Source organism: Notechis scutatus, chromosome 4, assembly GCF_049901735.1.
Source record: "Notechis scutatus isolate UNSWTSFEM ecotype Mainland chromosome 4, rNotScu1.2, whole genome shotgun sequence".
NCBI classification, from domain to species: Eukaryota; Metazoa; Chordata; class Lepidosauria; order Squamata; family Elapidae; genus Notechis; species Notechis scutatus.
The window spans coordinates 23,813,274-23,836,621 of NC_142012.1; the positions used below are offsets into that span (position 1 = coordinate 23,813,274).

The 23,348-nt window shown below is 36.7% G+C and overlaps 1 protein-coding gene across 3 annotated transcripts in view; it reads left to right on the forward strand.

Moving 5' to 3' along the window:
• Positions 1-23,348, forward strand: part of SGMS2 (sphingomyelin synthase 2) — a 63,985-nt gene that overhangs the window by 12,013 nt on the left and 28,624 nt on the right. The window contains exon 1 of one of the 3 annotated variants that reach the window (XM_087962945.1): positions 17,644-18,123. The exons of 1 other annotated variant lie outside the window; for it this stretch is intronic. The gene's annotated coding sequence lies outside the window, so the exon portion shown is untranslated. Of the gene's footprint in view, positions 1-17,643; positions 18,124-23,348 lie in introns of those variants that run through there. One more of the 3 variants, XM_087962946.1, reaches the window with a different exon arrangement.

The window sequence follows — 23,348 nt, forward strand, 5'->3', positions numbered from 1 at the left end:
ATGCAAATAGTATAGGTTTAAATAGTATAGGTTTAAATTAGACTATCTCATGGTTTAAAAGTAATGACAACCTGCCCCACCTCTTTTCAATATAGGAAGAAACAATTTTAGAGAAACTGTCATCATTGCAGGAGGACAGTTTCGTTAGTCTGTGGCAACAAAAAAAACAAGTATCTGAAAGCATTTCCAAAGCTTTCCAACTATCCAACATAAAATAAAGTATTTCTTATGCCTTTTAATAAAATTTTCTTATTTGGAAAGATTCCTCCTGATTTTGTACTCCCAACATCACATTTTATGCTAAACATATATTGTTTAGCTATAGTCTGTTGAATATGCCTGACTGCACAATAAAATGCTATGCTGCACAATAAAACTGGCTATCAAGTCAAAAGGGCTGAATTCACAAAGTACGTAAAACAGGCTGTATAATCTTGCAACAATAACCAGTCAGGAATTGTTAGGGCACTTTTTATTTGTATCTTATTCTCCACTTTTCTTTTTCATTACAGAATTTTTACAAGCCAAGGCTGTAAACATAGGTATTACAGGGAATCCAAATGCTTTGAAATATCTGTACAATCAAGGTATAAATAATTGGCAGTTTCTCTAAAAATTGGCAATCTCCAAAGTAACAGAACATATAGGCACAAATTACTAAATAATAATAATAATAATAATAATAATAATAATAATAATAATAATAATAATAATAATACTCTATAGATTGATAAAAATGCCAAATCTTATCTGAACATCTGGCTGACTGTGGGACGAGCCAGCATGAGCAAGCAGATATTTATATTTTGTAAAGGTACCACATTTCAAGCAGAGTGGGTCTCATAAAAAGGAAAAGAAATAACAGGATATTTTAAGACATGTATGCAATACTTCTCTCTCTCCCTACTTCATATTTAGGACAGCTTTTCAATTTTGAGAAATACTTCACATAAAGTCTAATGGATTTTACCAAAATTTTGCTCACCAGGAGCAATAATTGCGTTATGAGTAATTTTACATTATCTGAGTTTGAGCCTAAGTATTAATTTTCCATAGGATTCATAGTTTGAGTGTGATCACTTGACAGACTTGTCCGTAATTAACCCAACTGTAGTTTCATTTGATAGCACACTGAATCACATAAACAGATATGTTGGTTTCTATATTACATTAAAATGAGCTTAGTTTGTCAGTCGTTGTGTTACACAGAACCAATAAATGACAAGCTTCTAAGTTGGGGCATTATGGGAAATTAAAATGACAACATGCCAAATTCATTTTTCAATCCACTCATAAACATGTGAACTGATGGACCAAAACAGGTACAGCTGAATATAACTTCTGCTCTAAGCTGTGTTTCTTTAAGCCACTTGCTTGATACATAGCAGGAACACAGCACTTAGAAATAGGTCCTGAGTGTGCTATTTCTTTGTTCTTTTCTCTTCCTTGTACTTGTACTGAAGTAGTTTTTATGGACTCTCAGCTTAAAGCTCCTGGATTTCCACATTGTGTGTGCTTCCTTCACAGTTAATGCTACTTCTTTTCCATTTTCCTTCTCACCTACCGCTTTCAAATAAATTATATTTGAAGTCTATGTGAGGTTCAATTCTTGCATTCCACTTACCAGTTTCACCCCAACAGATTTTAGTAATGGCTACTCATCATATTAGACTTCCTTCATTAAGACTTCTAGGTCTTGGTTGTTTCCTATAGTCAGTGCATTTGAATAGACTCACTTGAATCCCTGAGAAACATAACATAATCTGTTCTTCCCTGTATTTATGTGCTCATTAGCGGGTGCATTTGCTTTACTTTATTAACAATGTTCATTTGATATACCAATTATCAATACTTGATTGAAAATATCAGTAATTTAATTTGATGAAATATTCTGGAAATTAGTTCAAGTTAACAGGGACAGGTTGATGCTGTATGTGCCTTTGCATGAGGTTTTGGTATTGGTCATATTAGAAGTATGAAGCAACCTCTACAGAGAGATTCACATCAGTGGTGGGATTTAAAACTTTTTACTACCATTTCTGTGGGCGTGGTATGGCTTGGGCATGGCTTGATGGGTATCTTCATTCCCACCCCACTTCAGGGGAAGGATACTGTAAAATCCTCATTCTCTCCCCACCTCACTAACCTGCTTTCCAGCTCCATTCTCCTGTACAGGGCAACAAAAGAAGACCCAGACGATCAGCTGGGACTCGGGAGGCAGAGAATAGATGGGAGTGGGGCCAGTCAGAAGGGGTATTCTGAACTACTCAAAATTTCCACTACCGGTTCTCCGAACTATTATGATCGTCATAATGCCAGTATCAAGTCCATATCTCTCCAGGCCAGTTAAAGTGGTACCTTGGTAAACAACTGCTTTGGAACTCATTAAATTTGGTGCTCAGGGCATTTTGAAATGAAAATTTTGTCCTGGTACTTATTGTTCATTTGGTACTCAAAGCACAAGTCAGAACTTGTCAGCATTGGTTACCATGTGACTCATTATATTATTGCTTATGGGAAAATTTTGATTGGTACTCATTGTTTTTTGTACTCAACCCACCTCCTGGAACCAATTAACGATAAGTACCAAGGTACCACTGTATTCACTTTTAATTCTAGGTTTGCTTCTACTATCATTGTTACTTTGCTATCAGTTTTTTCTGGTATCCAGTCTTCATTTTATATTATTCTTAATGAAGGCAAATATACGTATCCCAGGATATTGGATCCTGCTATATTATTTTTATATTGATTTTACTGTTTTAATGCTTTAGACTAAATTATTACATAATTTTAATTGGGCAGTATATATATATACACACTAAGAAAGAATAAACATTTAGCATGACACATCGTATGTTACATCAAACTTGCATTCAGATATTTTGGTGCTCATAAATATTCTCATGAACTTTTCTACGGTCTTGTTTATTTTAAAATGGATGATTTGTGTTCTTTTCATAAAACATCCCATCCAAAATCAATAAAAGTTTTCAATGGCAATTTTTATAAATATCTTCAAAGTTACTTCTGCAGAATCCATTACTTTCATTCTCTACACTGAAATTATAAACTGTAAGTAAAATACAAATACTCCTTCAAAAGTATGTATGAATTCCTATCTCTTTAACTTCACCACTGCAAGGATGAATTGAGTTATATCAGATATTACCGGTACCTTAATGATGACATGAAAACAAAGCCATTATACTTAATTCAGCTCTCCAATCTGGCACTTTCCAGTTGTATCGAACTATAAAACCTATAAATCTCAGCCACTATAACTATGGTAGTTGTAGCAGGTATATGCATTTTTTTCAATCTGGTACATTTCATTTGTGATGAAATTCAACTCCAGTAATCCCAACTGTGAACAATGTTGATGAAATCTGACACACTGGGTTACAATCTTATTGCTGTGCTAGGCATATATTTTAAGACATGTATTCTGTAAAGAGAGGAAAATATGTTAACTGAATAGCATGTTATTACATACTGCCACATCAAGGCTGTTAAAAAGAGATCAAAACACTACTTGTTATAACAGCTATGGAAAAATGCATTAGCTGTCTTACACACCTAATTCTATTTATGGAATTAAGAAAGACATTCAAAGTGTGTGTGTGCGCGTGTGTGCATATGCATATGCCAACCAGAAGTTTGTGTGCATATGCCAATCACAAGTTTACTGATCAGTATCTCTTTTAATTTTCTAAGAATTGTTCAACAAAGCAAACAAAAACAATTAAAAAAGATCAATGTATTTAAATATGCCTCCCAAATGCCATCAAAGTATATTTGAACTGCCTGAACTTCCTGATTTTCCCATGCTTGACATTAGGATAAATACTTGTCCATCATCCAACAAAAGTTAAAATAAAATAAAATTAAACATAATAATAATTAAAAAAATTAATTAAAAAGAAAACAAAAAGCAAAACAAGCAAGACAACAAAAACCCTCAAAGGACAGACTGGATGGACCACTGCTATCAATTTTTTCTGTTTCTATTCTAACCAGATTTATAAATTAGGAAAATATCACAATCTTAATTAGGTACCAAAAGTATTTGTAAAGTTGTGTGAATTTGGCAGTCAATCCATTTACTTTTTTAAAAAAAATAGAATATGGTTAAGTAGAAATACATAGTTTGACCTCAAGTATACTAATTTAAAGACCAACCCTATAATACAATACCCATAGTTTACACAAATATTTTAACCGTTTCTTGGTATTAACCAAGGGCCCCTCAAGAGAATCTTATAACATCAGCCATAAGATAGAAAAAAATTTGGTTTTAGAGTATCTAACATTATTTTCCATTTCTTGTTTTTATTACTATATTATTTATAATTAATTATTCCTGCCTTCTGGTCTGCTATAGCTGCCCAGAGTTGCTGTACTAGTTAGATAGGTGGCATAGAAATTTAATAAATAAAAAAATTATATCTATCTGAATAAAGTGAAACATTTCACCGTGTGATGATCCTAGTATCTTGGAAAAATATTTTTTAATACTCTGATATATTTTTACATGTATATATCTTTTGTTATAGTACTAGTCACAACCATGATCAATATAGTATTGCTAAGAAAATGAACATCTGTAAATGTGACCTTTATGTTTTATTATTCTTTCAGTCTCTCCTTTATTTGTATTTTGCAGCAAAATTCAGGAAAGCTTATATGATGCAATAAAACTGATTTTTTTTTACTGTGTCCTAAGACTTTTTAAAAAGTTTTTGTTGCCACTGTTGTTATTCTGAAGATATTACATCAAATTGTTTTTCTGGATTTTTAAAAAATGAGTAAAAGTATTTATTTTGTCATTAGGTATTTATGTATAATTTCATTTGCTGCAAATGAGCATAATATATCATGATTCTTAAATTACATAAAATATATTAATCATTGGATGACTTATTTTTAAAGCACAACATATGTTTCCATAGCACAGACATCCCGTGAACGGCTGGAAGATTCTTGATATATAATTCAAAACTAATATAGATGTCCAATATTGAATTATATCTGGAAATGATAAAAATGGATTTGCATTCCAGTGTTAATGCATACATTAAGATAATAATGGGAGATTCATACATAGTTGGAATGAGTATCTACTATTAAGATAATGTACATTTCCTATTTTAGTTATATAAGAAAACATTAAATGATAGCTACCTCAGGCAACAGATTTTGAGCACCATTAAAAGGCAATACATTGCAGTTAAGTTGTCATTATTATTCTGTTAATGTACTTGCTTCTTTGTGCACAAAATGTTGATTAATGGCAGACCTGGATATCTGGTCTTCCTGTTGAATGTAGGGTTTGAACAGACAAAATATTTTTAGAGGGACAAATGTACTAATTTACATTACTAAAGCATATAAAAGAGAATGGTATACAAAGGTATAATAGTATTTTAAAATTCTGATGACCATTGTGGCTTTCGATAACATGGTAAACTAAAAATGTGATTAAAGAGCTGGGTGTATTAGGGGTTAAAATGACAAAGCAGTCTTATTAATATGCTCTGCAGCTTTGTGATTTGTGCAAACACTGCTTTTTACTATTGTATGTACATTTGTTGTTAGGATTGAAAAGCTTGTTAGTAACTTTGGTTCCCTTTGTCCTCAAACATTACTGATTATTAATATACTGCATTTCACTTTCAATTGCCAGTCAGCAGCTACACATTGCTGATTCATTCTGCCTCGTTATAGTACATACCAGCAGAAATAGGATTGCAGTTCTTGAGAGAACATGTCTCAGATGGAAGCATGCAGCATTTAAGGTCTCTACAGGCATTCATCCTAAACTCATGAGGCTTAAATGCAAGGTGTGCTCAAGCTTCATACCCAGTATCTTTTCACATCCATGTCCTCTAGAAAACACTACTAAATTTCGCAGGGGAGATACTTCACACATTTTCTTCTGGGTAGCAACTGTGATAAGGCAGAATTCCTGGTCACTTAAAGACTTGCAAACAATTAGCTAATGGAAATGAGTATACCACCATTTTATCTCAAATTCCACATGGCTTTTTAACCAGCTTTTTTGAAACTAAGTATCCTGCTTTGATTTGGGCTAGCCTCCATTTCTGGTTAAGACAAAACAGAATTTTAAATGAAACTTTACTGATTTTCAGTTCTGGTTTGTGTTATCAAAACAAACAAAAACAGATTTATACAATCTCAGATAATATAAATACTCTAAGTCCATGAGTTCCAGTCTTTGCCCAACCAGACCTGATGCTAGCTATCATCAAGATTCAGTTTAAACATAATCTGGATTATTTCATTTTTAGTCTATTTGATCACTGCTCTTCCATTACATTTTTAAAATATATACTTTAATAAAATTGTAGGGCAAGAACTTTAGACAATGTCCAACCTGCTTACAATTTAAATTAATAATTCTAGCATAGGTTTGTTTAGTAAAAAGCAACCTAAAACATTACCATTGGTGCATTTGGGAAAAGCAAGTGGACCCACTGCAGAGCATTTAAAATATGAGCACAAATGGAAGCAGTCAACCAGAGGTAATATCATGGAGAATTTAAAGAGTAAGACAGGCAAGTGAATAGGTTTGCTAATTTTAGCTACTTTCTTCAAATATAGATTATGTGTAATGTTTTACACATTACAGCTACAACTCTCAATAAAGATTCCATAGGAATTCATCTCACTGGGTGTGTTTGTACCAAATACTAAACCAAATTTAATCATGGTTTACTGCATTAACCCATTTGCCAAGGTGTACCAAATACATTGAAGCATGAACTAACCACAGTACTACTGTTGTTGTCCCCAAATTCTCAAGCATTGCAGGAAAGGCATGCAGAAAAGTCTTAAATATTTGTTGTCATCTAATGGTTATCCAGAGTTCTACAGCTATGATCTGATAAAACCTAAACTTAACTAACTTGATTTGGCAAGCACAGTGACCTATAAACCAAGTACATTTTAACTATGTATATCACATGAACCCAGCTATCTGATTGGATTCAGATTCTGATACACATAAACCTCTTGTGGCTGATCTCAATTTCTCCATGGTTCTTTGATTTTATTCTTGCAGGCAATTCAGTATGCAATGTAAGAGGGAATAAGAATACAATTCGGTTCTGAGCTACATATGTTTTTCCCAATGATGGGATTCAATTTTTTTTTACTACCGGTTCTGTGGGCGTGGCTTGGTGGGTGTAGCATGGCTTGGAGGGCATGGCAGGGGAAGGTTACTGTAAAATCCATATTTCCTCCCCACTCCTGGGGGAAGGTTACTGCAAAATCCCATTCCTTCCCCACCCCACTAACCTGCTTTCCAGCTCCGTTCTCCTGTGCAGGGCAACAAATGAAGACCCAGGCAGAGAATAGATCGGGGTGGGGCCAGTCAGAGGTGGTATTTGCTGGTTCTCTGAACTACTCAAAATTTCCGCTGCCGGTTCTCCAGAACTGGTCAGAACCTGCTGAATACCACCTCTGATTTTTCCATTCTCTACAACAAGGGTCTTCAAACTTGGCAAGTTTAAGACTTGTGGACTTCAACTCCCAGAATTCCCAAGCTAACATGACTGGAGGAGGAATTATGGGAATTGAAGTCCACAAGTCTTAAAGCTGTCAAGTTTGAAGACCCCTGCAGTATGCAATATCTCACAGCAATAACTTAATATGCCTTCTTCAATACTACAGAGAGTAACGGGATCCATTTGAAAGGTTTAGCTGGAGTGTAGATCAGAAAAGGATCCCCCTCATTGGACATAAACAACATTGTGGATAAAGCTGTACTCATGATGGAACCATCTCATGGGAGGTGTCCCTTTTTTACAGCACTACAGTCTAATTTAGTAAAAATCCTTTTGGATCTTCTTTATAGATTTTAGAGAGACTTGGAAGCACTGCTTGGGATGAACAAACCAGAAAGATAAGTGCTTTACAAACATTCTTTTCTCTTAAAGGAATGGCTGGTTCTCTCTCAACAGAAACTAGAATTTGAAGTTCAATGCTTCTTGAAAGCTCCAGATTACAGAAGGCTGACTTAATAGTTTGACAATGGACAGTGCTTTATAGCATTCCCTTTAATTTATTATAACAACAGCAATATGTAAACAGTTTAAGTCTTCAGTTCCTTCAATTCCTATTGGACTTATATCATTGTGAATGTCCAGCACTCATCAAAACCATGTTAAAGTTTTTATAGCCTTGTCCAAATAAAGACACATTATTTTCCTTTTAACGTAATTATACTTCTTTGATTTTTCTGCATAATGCAAGATATGGCATACAATATTTTGGATAGAGGATCTAAATTTACTGTAGTTGATATAAGTATAAGCTAAATAAACTTGCCTATTCTGATCAATACATAATGTTTCATATGTACAGCTATAGATGATATTTTAGTAGCAAAGGAAACATCTAATTGAGAAGTGCAGTGTTTGTTCAACAAACTTCTTTTCAACACTGGATTTTCCTTTTGTATTATAGAACTGAATGGGCAAAAAGTCATCTATCATCTTCCTGTCTACCATAGTAATAGCACTTAGACGTATATAACTCACAGTGCTTTACAGCCCTCTCTAAGCAGTTTACAGAGTCAGCATATTGCCCCAACAATCTCGGTCCTCATTTTACCAAGGATGGAAGGATGAGCCCGTCAGGATCGAACTCCAGGCTGTAGGCAGAGTTATTCTGCAATATTGCATTCTAACCACTGAGCCACCAGTGCCATGTATTTCTTGACCACTGTGGGGAAATGCACTTTATTTGGACATAATGTGTTTGGGGAAATAATAAATTTCCTTTAGATCCTTAATTCATATTTAACATTTGTACTGTATATTGAGATTGTATACTGAGGTTTTATCTTTTGATTGATATTCTGGTCTCCTTTATGCTTATCTGTCCTTTGAAGCGTCTTAGATGAAGGAGGGAAAGCTATATTCTGTCTCCTACCAAGTCAAATTGATCATGAAGGACAAATAGATCATGAATAATTAAAGTTGTATTTAAGAATATCATTATATGTACAGATAATATAGGTTATAAACTTTTTTAAAGGAGTACTTAAAATTTTTAACAAAATTCCTTATTCATAATTAAATATGGAATAACCACTCAGTTCATCAAAGGGATATTTTTAAAGGCATACTATTTTTTCCTTTTTTATCTGTTTTACTGTGCCTAATTATCACTTGTTTCTTTTCTTGCTGCTATTGTATTGTCATTAATTATCACACAATGCAATTAATTACTGTATTACCATAATTAACACTAATTATTTATCTGATAGGGAAGACGTCAGTTAGCTTTTTTCATCTCACTCCAACAGAAAATATTTTCATCATAAACACATTAATAAGACAAATATATGGTTAGTGTTATTTAGATTTAAATTATATGTCTTTTTCTTTCAGTGTTGCAATTGTGTCTTTTTTCATTAATATTTTATATGACTTAGATGTCTAACAATTATATATGAATATATATACTTATACAACAGTTAAAAAGCAAGAATTAGTTCTATCTATCTATCTATCTATCTATCTATCTATCTATCTATCTATCTAATATGTATAGCCATGCATCTCACAGAAAGCACTCCAGGCCTTTTATCAAAACAATCAATACAGTCACTTCATTGGTTTTACCACACTCCTTTTGGCCATTGGCAAAACTTGTCATCAGGGCTTTACAAAAAGCCAGCAAGTTTGGCCCAATTTGTTCTTCTGATGATGTTCCACAGACTGGGTGCCATTGGCGAAAATTCTTCTCTTCCATGGATGACTTTATAGGTCATTACCAGCACAATATTAGCAGGAAGAATTAGGCAACCTCATAATTTAAATATATGACATACATGTGCAAGAATAGGGGGATATAGATATAGATGGTGATGGACACACCGTACTTTATTTATATCCTAAATGAAAGCAGGATGGTCAGAACAGTTTAAGCAAAATCTTTGTACTTTATTATTGAAAAAAAGTGAAGAAATCTAAATATGAATGAAAGTCACAGAATGCTTGCAGCATAGTGTAGGAGTATGTTGAGAATGACCTTGGGAGATATGGGGAAAACACACAGCCAGGGAAACGGTCAGAAGAGAAACAGCTTAACTTGTAGAAGGAATGTGGGTATGGCAAGCATGTCAGAAGAGACCCTCCCTAGTTTCTTGGACTGCAAAGACCACATAGAAGAAATGTGTTTTATTTGCAATTGAAACTTATAATAAAGTAGAATTAGTTCAGAGGTGGTATTCAGCAGGTTCTGACCAGTTCTGGAGAACCGGTAATGGAAATTTTGAACAGTTCAGAGAACCAGCAAATACCACCTCTGACTAGAGATTTTACAGTATTCTTCCCCTGCCACGCCCACCAAGCCATGCCCACAGAACCAGCAGTAACAAAAATTTGAATCCCACCACTGAATTAGTTCCTCTGAGCATGCTTCCTGTCTGGACTAGCTCACAAAGATGACAGATAGCCCTTTTAGGTTATATTATCATATAGCCTTAAGCATTAAAAACCCCTTTGAAGTACTATCCTGATATCCTTAAAACTAACTTATAAATTAGGCCAGAATGGGAAGAATGAGAAGTGAAGTCAAAATCTACTTTTGACATAGTATTTCCAAGAGGAAAATATTCTTGGGAAAAATATGAAAAATCTCCTCACTGAGTTCCTGATTCTAGCAGGCAAATCATAAACAGATAAAAAGGAGCAAAGAGTAATTTGAAATAATGCAGGGGGAGGGAAGGAAGAGGATTAAGCTGTTAACTACAATGGGGATTTCTTGTATGGTCTTTGTCCTCTGATTCATTTCTTATTTTAAGGTGGGGTTGGGTAGGAATAATACGTATTTAGGTGACAAAACTATTATAAAGATAAAAGTCCATTAATCACTGAGATGCTGGATTGAGAGTTTCTGTTAGCTATTTAGCCGGAAACCATATCTGAAGTGAAAATTTATGATATTGTCTGGTTAAACATTCAAACAGAAACTTCTACAAATAGAAGTAATGTAAAATGCTACATTCTGTGATATTTTTCTGAATTGATAAATTATAGCAAAAATGAAGTCACAAGAGTACGATTGTTAATTTCATTCTCAAAAAACCATGGTACTTTTCCTGCATTCTAATTTTGGTGCTTATTCAAAGATCAGTCTAATATCTTTCTGGAAGTCTTCATAACTTTAAAGTACCGATTGTATCCATTTATAGTATTGCTTCAATTATGCCACTCTGATCTCATAAAAGAAATGCCTTTAGAAAAATAAATTCAATTTGCTTCAGTACAGACTAATAGAAAAGTTTGATCTTGAAAAAATTGAGAAAAAATACACTGCTCAAAAAAATAAAGGGAACACAAAAATAAGACATTCTAGATCTGAATGAATGAAATATTCTTATTAAATACTTTGTTCATTACATAGTTGAATGTGCTGATAACAAAATCACACAAAATTTATCAATGGAAATCAAATTTAGCAACCCATGGAGGTCTGGATTTGGAGTTACACTCAAAACTAAAGTGGAAAAAAACACTACAGGCTGATCCAATTTTGATGTAATGTCCTTAAAACAAGTCAAAATGAGGCTCAGTAGTGTGTGTGGCCTCCACGTGCCTGTATGACCTCCCTACAATGCCTGGGCATGCTCCTGATGAGGTGGCGGATGGTCTCCTGAGGGATCTCCTCCCACACCTGAACTAAAGCATCCCCCAACTCCTGGACAGTCTGAGGTGCAACGTGGCATTGGAGGATGGAGTGAGACATAATGTCCCAGATGTGCTGAATTGGATTCAGGTCTGGGGAACGGGCGGGCCAGTCCATAGCATCAATGCCTTCGTTTTGCAGGAACTGCTGACACACTCCAGCCACATGAGGTCTAGCATTATCGTGCATTAGGAGGAACCCAGGGCCAACCTCACCAGCATATGGTCTCACAAGGGGTCTGAGGATCTCATCTCGGTACCTAAAGGCAGTCAGGTTACCTCTGGCTAGCACATGGAGGGCTGTGCGAACCCCTAAAGGAATGCCACCCCACAACATTACTGACCCACTGCCAAACTGGTCATGCTGGAGGATGTTGCATGCAGAAGAACATTCTCCACGGCGTCTCCAGACCCTGTCATGTCTGTCACATGTGCTCAGTGTGAACCTACTTTCATCTGTAAAGAGCACAGGGCACCAGTGGCAAATTTGCCAATCTTGGTGTTCTCTGGCAAATGCCAAACGTCCTGCATGGTGTTGGGCTGTAAGCACAACCCCCACCTGTGTGGATGTCGGGCCCTCATACCACCCTCATGGAGTCTGTTTCTGACTGTTTGAGCAGCCACATGCACATTTGTGGCCCGCTGGAGGTCATTTTGCAGGGCTCTGGCAGTACTCCTCCTGTCCCTCCTTGCACAAAGGCGGAGGTAGCAGTCCTGATGCTGGGTTGTTGCCCTCCTACGGCCTCCTCCACGTCTCCTGATGTAGTGGCCTGTCTCCTGGTAGTGCCTCCATGCTCTGGACACTACACTGACAGACACAGCAAACCTTCTTGCCACAGCTCGCATTGATGTGCCATCCTGGATGAGCTGCACTACCTGAGCCACTTGTGTGGGTTGTAGACTCCGTCTCATGCTACCACTAGAGTGAAAGCACTGCCAGCATTCAAAAGTGACCAAACCATCAGCCTGAAAGCATAGGAACTGAGAAGTAGTCTGTGGTCACCACCTGCAGAACTACTCCTTTATTGGGGATGTCTTACTAACTGCCTATGCTTTCCACCTGTTGTCTATTCCATTTGCACAACAGCATGTGAAATTGATTGTCAATCAGTGTTGCTACCTAAGTGGACAGTTTGATTTCACAGAAGTGTGATTGACTTGGAGTTACATTGTGTTGTTTAAGTGTTCCCTTTATTTTTTTTTAGCAGTGTACTTAGATTGAAGAAGATTGTGTATAATAAATATGTTTTGCTTTTAAAAACTTGATAAGGGTCACTCTTTTAATTAAGATTCATGTTCCACTGGTGTATGATACTTGCACTAAGTACAAATTCTGGTAATTTAATAGCAATTTATTTTCCTTGGCTTGGAAGGTGACAAGCCACAATTTAAAAAAAAACTTGATAACAATTTTTTCTTTTAAAATTATACATGAAATTTCTAATACTAATTATAAATTGTATATGTTATTTAGTGAAATAATATTATTTGTCTGGAGGACAATCAAAATCCTCATACTATGAAAAAACAAGCAACTTCTTACCACTAAATAATTGGAAATTTTTGGAGGTGGGATGATCAGTACCCCCCAATTATCCTTATCAGATATTATTTTCCATAATCTGCTTCCAGAGTTTGGACAAATCCAACAGAACAGCGTGGGATGTGTAGTTAAATGTGTAGTAGTTAAATGGGAGGGGAAAAATGATTACAATAAATTATTGCTGTTTAGAGAAAGAAGACCTTCTTTCCAATTGATCAAACTAGCCTTCTGATAGAGAAATGGTGGTCAGAATACAATTTATTGTGCATTATTGTTGAATAATTAAATGGATATATTTAATATCTCTAAGTCCATATGAGCCATATTAAAGCCTATCAATGAAATTGATGAACATTGTCATCATATGGTATCTGTTAGAATTTTCCCTATATACTTGACTCCAAACAACTTTTGTAACTTCCATGAACAGGTTTCCACATTTACAATTAAAGGGCCATTGCAGCTACTTAATTCACTGTGCTGTAACACCCTGTTCCCCCCAAAATAAGACCTATCCCAAAAATAAGCCCTGGCATGTTTTTTCATGTGCACCTAATATAAGCCCTGCTCCTAAAATAAGTCCTACTTAACCATTCTGTTTGGTTGCTTATGGTGCTTTGGCCATGAGGTGAGGCAGAGGGGTGTGGAGCCGCCCCATGCGCCCTGCACCAGCTTACCTCAGGGCCCCTGCAGCCAGGTCATCCATGCCCTAACACCTGCCTCGCAGTGGCAGCAACACCAGCCATGTACAGCAGAAGCCCATGTGGCTGTTGGCCCACTTCTTCTGCTTGCTCATGGCTGCAATGGAGCAGGCATGTTAGCCCCACGGCCATGAGGCATGGATGTTGGGGCATGGATGGCCAAGCTTCAGGGACCCTGAGATAAGCCGGTGCACATAGGGCAGCTCTAACCCCCCCTTTTGGCATTGGCACTGGCGCACTCCATGGCCTCCTGCCCCACCGTGAGCAAGCCGAAGAAATGGGCCTCCTTTACATGGAAAAAAATAAGACATCTCCCTCCAAAATAAGCCCTATTGCCAGTCTTATTTTCAGGGAAACATGGGTACAATAGCAGAGTTACATAGGTTGGGCATCTGCACATATTATATAAAATAAATACAAATTAAATATTCTCTTGATACTCTGCAGATTAGGCAAAGAGTTTAGGCTATGATATGATATGTATTTGGTTTCTTAACATGCCGGTACTACCACAACTAAGTATGTGCAAAATAAGCAGTACAGTTAGTCCTCACTTACTGACTACTGACTGTTCCAATTTATTTTATTCATTTATTAAATTTATATGTCTGTCATCTCGCAATGCAAGGCAATATTGAGCAGTTTTCAACATATGACCATTCAAAGTTACAATAGCACTGTAAAATGAGATTTCTGACTGGTCCTCAAAGTTGTGGCCTTGCAGCTTCTCCATGGTTATGTGATCATGAATCAGGCACTTCCAGACCACCAGCACATATGGTCACATGACATTGTACTTAATGACTACAAATTATTTGCTTCACAGCCACAGCTGGAATTGATATACATAAATCAGCATATAGTTATGTGACATTTCATTTTAAAGATAGGCCATTTAGTGATGGAGTTGCCAGTCCCAACTGAAGTCAGTAAGTAAGGATTACCTGCACAGATAGTTCTCGACTTACAACAGTTCAAAGTTACGATGACACTGGAAAAAACGACTTATGACCATTTTTCACCCTTACAACCGCATCAGCATCCCTATAGTCATGTGATCAAAATTTGCACAATGGGCAACTAACTTATGACAGTCGCAATGTCCCAGGGTCATGTGTTTACCTTTTTCAACCTTCTGACAAGCAAAGTAAATGGGGAAACCACTTAACGACTATGTCCCTAACTTAACAATTGTAATGACTCACTTAACAACTGTGTCAAAAAAGGTCATAAAATGGAGAAAAATTCATTTAAAAAATGTCTCGCTTAGCAACAGAAATTTTGGGCTCAATTGTGCCTCTAAGTCGAGGACTACCTGTATAAAAAACACCGTTTCTACAACCAGCAGCGTCAAATCTAAAAGTATAGGTGAGTTAGGTTTATTTCCAAATGAGCCGCCACTTCCTTGGAACTTGTTTGAATTATCCTGGTGATTAAGAAGATCCCCTCCTCAAAGCTGGCCCTCTTTCTCCTGAGGAAGCCGAAAGGTGATTTGCTATTTAGGACAGGTAAAGAACGCTCTCCTCTAACTGACCCAAGCTGCTATGGTCACCTGTTCAGCTTACAGATGGAAGGCAGTTGAGGCAAATTGTCTGGGGTTGCTAAGCAACCGTGAGGCACATGCCCTGGCCCTCTGCTAGCAGGCCCTTGGTACTGGGCCTATCCATTGGCCTCAATGGCTGGCGCAGCAGGGCAAACCAGAGCCAGCTGTGACTCTTGGAAGGCCACAGTAAAAGGAGCCTATGCCCCACCGAGGGGTGGGTATTTCCAGTCCTTAAAACCCAAGAACTACAGTTTTTTTTCTTTCTGTTTCAGGCACTGAACTGTAGTTCTGTATGTTATCAATCGTGCAGAATGGCTGAGCCATTTTTAGAATGCCAGGGGTTGTGCTGTAATTTTAAAGTGTATATGTTAGTGGTAACATTTTTCATTACAAAAGTTGTCACAGTTGTTTTATTTAGCCAGTTTCTCTTCATTGCTCATATGTCGTAACTGTGAGAGGGATCTTGGAGACCTAGTGGAAAATCATTTAAATATGAGCCAGCAGTATGCTGCAGCTGCCAAAAAAGCCAACATAGTTCTAGGTGGCATTAACAGAGGGATAGAATCAAGATCCTATGAAGTATAAATTCCACTTTATAATGTCTTGGCAAGGCCACACTTGGAATACTGTATCCAGTTTTGGTTGCCACAATGTTAAAAAAAAAGATGCTGAGACTCTAGAAAGAGTGTAGAGAAGAGCAACAAAGATGATTAGGGGACTGAAAGCTAAAACATATGAAGAACGATTGTAAGAACTGGATATGTCCAGTTTAATGAAAAGGACTAGTGGGGACATGATAGCAATGTTCCAATATCTCAAGGGCTGCCACAAAGAAGAGGGAGTCAAGCTATTCTCCAAAGCACCTGAGGGCAGGACAAGAAGCAATGGGTGGAAACTAATAAAGGAGAGAAGCAACCTAGAACTAAGAAGAAATTTCCCGACAGTTAGAACAGTTAATCAGTGGAACAACTTCCTTCTAGAAGTTGTAAGTGCTCCAACACTGGAAGTTTTAAAGAAGAGTTTGGACAACCATTTGTCTGAAGTGGTGTAGGGTTTCCTGCCTGAGCAGAGGGTTGGACTAGAAGACCTCCAAAGTCCCTTCCAACTCTGTTATTCTGTTCTAACATTGCTCCATCTTTTTTTTTTTAAATAAAGGACCACTATTTCTATACCTTTGAAAACATGGGTTTGGGGGCCTGGTGATAAAATAACAGTGAGAACTTAATTTATTTTTAAGTGTTTGTAGCCCAAGAGTAGCCCCAACAAAATAAAAAAGTAGTATTTGTATGTACCGCCTCTACTATATATGCTATTCTCATGTTTCTAAAATAATTGAATAAATGCGGAGTCTTATACAAGCTTACCTAAATTATCTTCTGCTCTTCAGTGAGGTTTACTTTCAAGTAAGTATGCCTGGGAGTGTATCCTTAATTTCTTTCTAATATAGTAATTATTTTTGTTTTAAACAGTTTGTCATGTGATGCACTTTTCTTTTGGATTCCATAATTAAAAATGTAGGCTAGAGGAAGGGCATTATTCAAATTGTTCAATACGTCTCTGCAAGCAGGAGCTAAATGGCCATTAGGTACATCTTCTGAGCCCGACAGCTAAATTATTCCAGAGTTTTGATGGTACAAACATATTTGTAGCTAAGGAAATTTGAAGGACAGGGAGAATACATGGGACTCGGGTGAACCCTGAGATGGGATGGTGAGGAACAGAGAATTTCTGAAAAAGAGCAGCAGCATTGCAAAGATCAAATTCTGTCCCTATTTCATGCCAAGAGGTTCTGTCTCTTTAAGATGGCTTGTCAAAGAGCAAAGAATTTTGCAAACCAGCTTCTCCACCTTTCTCCCCTAATTCGAATGGTTAATTACAAAAAAATGAAGTTTTTCCACTCGACCTAATTTTAATACCTTTGTCAAATCTTCCCCCTCCCCACTCTTCTGTTAGAAAGGGGCTTTCTCCCGCCCCTCTTTTATAAAAGTAAATAAATATCCGGTCTTTGACCGGTTTTTCAAGCCCAGCCTTCGAATAGCGGCAGCAGCAGCGGCAGCAGCAGAGCTCTAGAGTGAGTCACTGCTTGGAAATCGAGTGGGCGTGTGTTTGAATGTAAGAGAATGAATGATGTCAGGAAAAGGCTGTGGCAGACAGGGGAGGTGGGGACAAGCAAAGAGCATGAAGCTGGCTCTAAACGGAACAGTGGCTTCAGAAACAGAAACGGCTTGCTCGCCTGTAGTCTCTGTCTTCCTCTCCTCCTTCCAGGAGCCGCTCTCAGGCAGTGGGAAGCTCTCCAGCTGTTGCACGGCCGACCTAACGGTCCATACGGCATTCCCCAGAGTCGGGGAGGGAAAGGTGCGCCGACTAGAAGTGACGAGAGGGATAAAAAGTGGGAGCGGAAGACAGAGGGTGGGCAAACTTTCTTCTAGCTGTTTCTCCTTGCGGCTATTAGCCCAGAGAGAGGAGTGTCCCTGTTTGTAGCCAGAAGGAGCGGCAAGTACTAAAGAGCCTGGAAGCTCTAAATAGAGCTAGTTCATGCTGGGAAGGCTTTGAGTTCTTGTTCGGAGACTATTGCCTTCGTTAATAACAAAAAGGGGGAAAAAAAGAAAGAGGTAAGTCCAATAACTTGATGTGTCAACCAGAGGTTTAGTTCTGGATAAGGAAAAAATGATGCTTCAATTCCTCAGTGTGTTTTCCCTTTAAAAAGTCAAAGAGAAATTATTAGGTTATTGGCAGAGAGCAGGTTTATAACATTTTTCTGCTGTAATACACAATGTAAGAGGACTTTCAGACTTTTTTTACAATTTGCTGTCTAGGTTAAAAGTTGTGAAGTACTGTCAAGTATGTTTTCATTAAGGAACTTCCAAAACTGTTATCTACAGCCAGAAACTTCTTGTTTTGATGTTATTGGTACAAAATATTAGAAAAAGTTAAATATAGACATTTTCTTTGGAAACATCTCTTATAGGTAGAATTGTTTATTTATTATGAACTAATTTAGTTCTAAGACATATCTTAACACTCCATTTATTTTCAAAAAGTTAGCTAATGAAGAATTTGTATATTTTAATGGTAAAGGGACAATAGGAAATAGTGATTGTGAGCATTGATTTTTAGTTTGTTAAAATATAAGCACTAATAGCAATGTTTGTCATATTCCAGTGGTTTTTTATATAATGGACATATTTGGAACATATAATGGTCCTAGAAAATCACCATGTGTCCCTAGAATAAAAACAAATGACTATATTTTCATGTTAGAAAAAATATAATTGAAAACACTAGTTGTTAAAATTTTCTGTAGATTGATTTGACTTGATAGACACCTGGAAAGCACAGACAATGGGTTTTTGATAAATGTTATTTGCCTGAAGTCAACTTTCCAAGTACATGTACTTAGTGTACTATAGTGTGCATCTGAGAAAGGAACTTCATAATTCATACTGTGACAGTCAATAAATGGTACTTTGGAATGGCTGGAGAATTGCAGCCTGTGTGATAAAACCAGCTGTATGAGGAAGAACACTAAAATAATAAATATATAAAAGCAAATAAGTTTCCTGTTACTTTGATGTATTTACCTTGAAGTGTTATCAGACTATTCCCAGAAGATAGAATTTTTAAAAAACAAAAAATAGCTTGAGTACACTCCTGATGTTTACCTTATGTTTAACTTTGGCTGTTAATTCTTTTGTTAACCTCATTTAAATATTTTTAAATAGCTGCAAATGATGCACTATTGTTGCCTTACTTTGTACTTACTTTGTGGATATAGATGTTCCAGTCTACAAAGTTTCTATAGTGGTTATATGTTTGTAACAATTGAGTGCAATGTTGTTAATGCTTCTAGTCATTATTTTTTAATTTACCGTATATACTCGAGTATAAGTTGACCCGAATATAAGCCGAGGCACCTAATTCTACACAAAAAACTGGGAAAACTTATTGACTCGGTATAAGCGAAAAGGTGGGAAATGCAGCAGCTACTGGTAAATTTCAAAAATAAAAATAATTAATTTGGGAAAGCGATCTCACTATCATGAAAGGTTTAATTGATTCACTAACCCAAAGAAGATGATGATGACAGCGGGAGGCAGGAGTCACTCTCTTCCCCTCCTCGGAGGCCCCCTGAGTCAGGAGTCACTACCGCCGGCGCGGCCCCAGTCCCGCCGCCTCGGGAAGGAAGGCAAGCGCTTTTTGCCTTTCCCTTCCCGGCTGGGCTGTTGGGAGTCGCTGCCGCCGGCTGCCCCAGTCCCGCCGCCTCGGGAAGGGGAAAGGCAAAGCGCTTTTGCCTTTCCCTTCCCGGCTGGGCTGTTGGGAGTCGCTGCCGCCGGAGGCGCGACTCCACACCATTTTTTTCAGAGGGAATCTGACTCGAATATAAGCCGAGGGGATTTTTTCAGCACAAAAATGGGCTGAAAAACTAGGCTTATACTCGAGTATATACAGTAACCATTTAATTGCATGATATAAAAATATGGCATTTGATTTGTGAAATAGATTCAGTAACAATTGTAATGTTTATCAAAGTATAAATATCTTTAGATTTCATTCTAAAGATCCTGCAGAAATAAACATATAGCACCCTTTTATGAGCAGAAGTGAAGATATTCAACCCACTATTTCCTAAAATATTTTTATAGTAGGAAATTTAAAACTCCTCAGTTGCGGAAGTAGGATCCAATTATGTCATTTTCATCAATAGAAACACTGAGAGATCAAAATACTTTCCCTCATGTCTTCAAAACTTCTGAGGAGGTTTGGGAAATCTTCTGAAGCAGGCCAAAGAAAACAAGAGGAATTCAGATTGGGATAAAAACTCCTTCCTTTCTCTTCTTAATGCATTCTGTGGGTTCTCATTTTTTTAGGCCAAAAAAGAAGCACATTTGATTCACATTTCAAAATTCATGGCTCAACGTAAACAAGTCATCTGACGTATATGAAAGAGTAACATGAGAAGAAGCCCATAAAGGTGTAACCACTGAAAGCAATCATAGTTACAAAAATGGATATGTTCCTGGATAAGTGGTTTGAATACAGCGGCCAAGTAGACACTCTAATGCTTTAGTTCTGCCAGCAACAATTGCTCAGAAAGAATGGAAGCATAGTTAGTGATGCCAACTTTACGTAGTTTCTCCTTTCCCCCCTTAAAAATATATATTCAGGAAAAAGAGAAAGTAGATAAATTACCTAAGGAATAACTCATTAACTATTGCCAGCAGAAAACTGCTGATACATGAAATCAAATCAATTAAGGCTTCATGTGATTGTTTCTGGCATGGGATCACTTTCTGAAAACACAAAAATTGATTCTAAACTTCATTGTAATCGTTAAATAGCTAGTATTGTGTTCATTCTTAAGCAATACTATTTGTTTTTCTTGACAGTTTTAACAGTTTTAAAACTAATTTATTTCAGCATCTAATGAAAATGTGAAGTATAAAGAAAAGGGTCATCTTTTCTGCCAAGAATTCTGACATCTAAGTAGAAATAAGATGCAAAGGAGTAGCTCAGATAAATGGATTTTAGGCAAAAAATAAATTACCGAACACTCAAAAATTCTCAGTCCAGGAATGTGTATTTAGTATCACAACCAAGTGCAGAAATGTTTTTTTCGTGCAAATACTTCCTCATTATCAATCAAGCATTCTCATTTAGTTCCTTATTTAGTGGAAAATAGAATAAACAACTTGATTATTTTTTGAAAATCTTGCTAATCTTTTGTAAATCACCAGAGTTGTCTTTGTAGATTGTAAGCTGCCACCTGATGCTCTGGATTTTAATATATCAGAGATAAACTTGATAACAGTTTGTTCATAATTTATTATAATGTCCTATTCACTCATATAAAGCAAGGAAATAACAAATTTACAAAAATAACTATTTTATAATTAGAATAAATGTCAAGTTGAGCTCAATTATATGGACAGAGCCACATTATTTTTTCCTGGCAACAATATGGAAGTAGTTTGTTACCATCTTAGATGTTTTTCAGTTTGCCTGCCCTCTTGTATCTTGATGTTCTTCCATCCAATAACTGCAGGTAGTCTCAATTTACCATCATTTGTTCAAAGATCATTTGAAGTAATGGCAGTGCTGAAAGGAGTAATGTCCAGTCCCAAAAGCTATGACCGTTATAGTACCCCAGCAGTCACATGATCAAAATTCAGGCACTTAGCAGCCCGCTCACACTTATGACTGTACAGGCTCTATTGGCCTAACTGTCCCCTGTCTATATGATCTTTTGGCTCTCTGCATACTGTGGCCCTTGCTGCCCTAGATGATTTTCACTGTCGTCTTGCTTCAACTGCTGATGAGGCATCCCTGCCCTGGCCCTTTGTGAGGCAACTGCTGGCCACACAAGGCTTACTTTCCCAAGTTGCTTTCAGCAATTTCCTTGGGGAAGATGGCCTCATGTGGCCAGCAGCTGCCTTGTGAAAGGCCAGGATAGGCATATCTTAGCAGCAGCGGGACAAAGAAGATGGTGAAAGATGACAGAAGTCTTGATGTGCAAGGCAGTGAGGGTGACTAAGAGGTAAAGTCACATGATGTTGCACTTTATAACTACATCACTTAATAATGGATTTAACACGTGTGTGTGTGTGTATGCTTATGTATATGTGTGTTGACACTTTATTTAAATTTGTATATCAGTGATTGTATGACCTCTGTATATGCCATACAATAAACAAAATAATTTGCTAATCTGGTGGGCTTTAATTCGCTGGATTGGAAGTATTCATGGGCTATATTATAGTTTTAAAAGAAATTTCCCCATCATACTATATTTCTGAAGTGTGTTCTTATGCTCTAATTATATAGTTGCTTAAGTATTATTTGACTGTAGGGATACTGATGTCTTATAATCAAACTTTATTTTCTTTAAACTGATTTATGCTTTCACTTACACTTCAATTTCTTAATTGGCCTTTAGTTTCTTTTATTTTATTGATTTTATTTGCAGATTATTTATAGAAAAGCTTTCTGGTTTAAGTAGATAGTTATGTAGTAAATACAGATATTTGTGAACACTATATAAATGTGGAATACATGACACTTCATTTTAATATGGATACAGTGCTGCTGTATGCTAAGCAGATGCTGGGAGGATGACTTGGAGGATGACTCTTAACAGAGATGCTGCTGTCTTTAAGATCTCAGCCTGTTAGGAGGATTATTGTACCATGGACACTACTGTCCCAGATTATTTCAAAAGGCATTAAGAATCACAGACAGTACTGTCCCAGCAGATGCTCTGCAATTTATTTAGGAACTGAGACAGGCATTGATAAGAAAGTTTCTGCAACACAGATAAACTACTGTTTCCTCAGAGCTGCATCTGTTCAGAAAGCTATTTAACTATATTGCCCATTGCTGTTTAACTGCAAACTGAGTCTTAGGCTGGAATCATTTTCAAGCTTACTATTGAACTCAGGGAACCTCTGAGTATGTATAAAATCAGATGGAAAGCAATTCTATGTTTATATTTGAGGAAGCCCTCCTGTTTTCAAACAAGGCATCTGATTTTACAGTTTTGTAGCTCATTTTTTCACATAAGTCTGCCTTTTTACTTCAGAGACGTTTTCTCACATCTAAACCTTTCTCTCTGAATATACAGTGCAAACTAATTTCTGTTGGAAAATAAGTCACGAAAAGAATTCATGAAAAGACATGGGGAGCTCTAGTTTTAAAAGTATGACCTAGGCACTCCAATGGAGCACAGTTAATGCTGTAAAAGAATAGTTCAGTATAGTTTTAAGGATCAGGATTATTTTTAGAATAAATTTACAAATACACAAAATGTTTTATTCTTCCAGGCAAAAGTAATTATTGGACTCAAG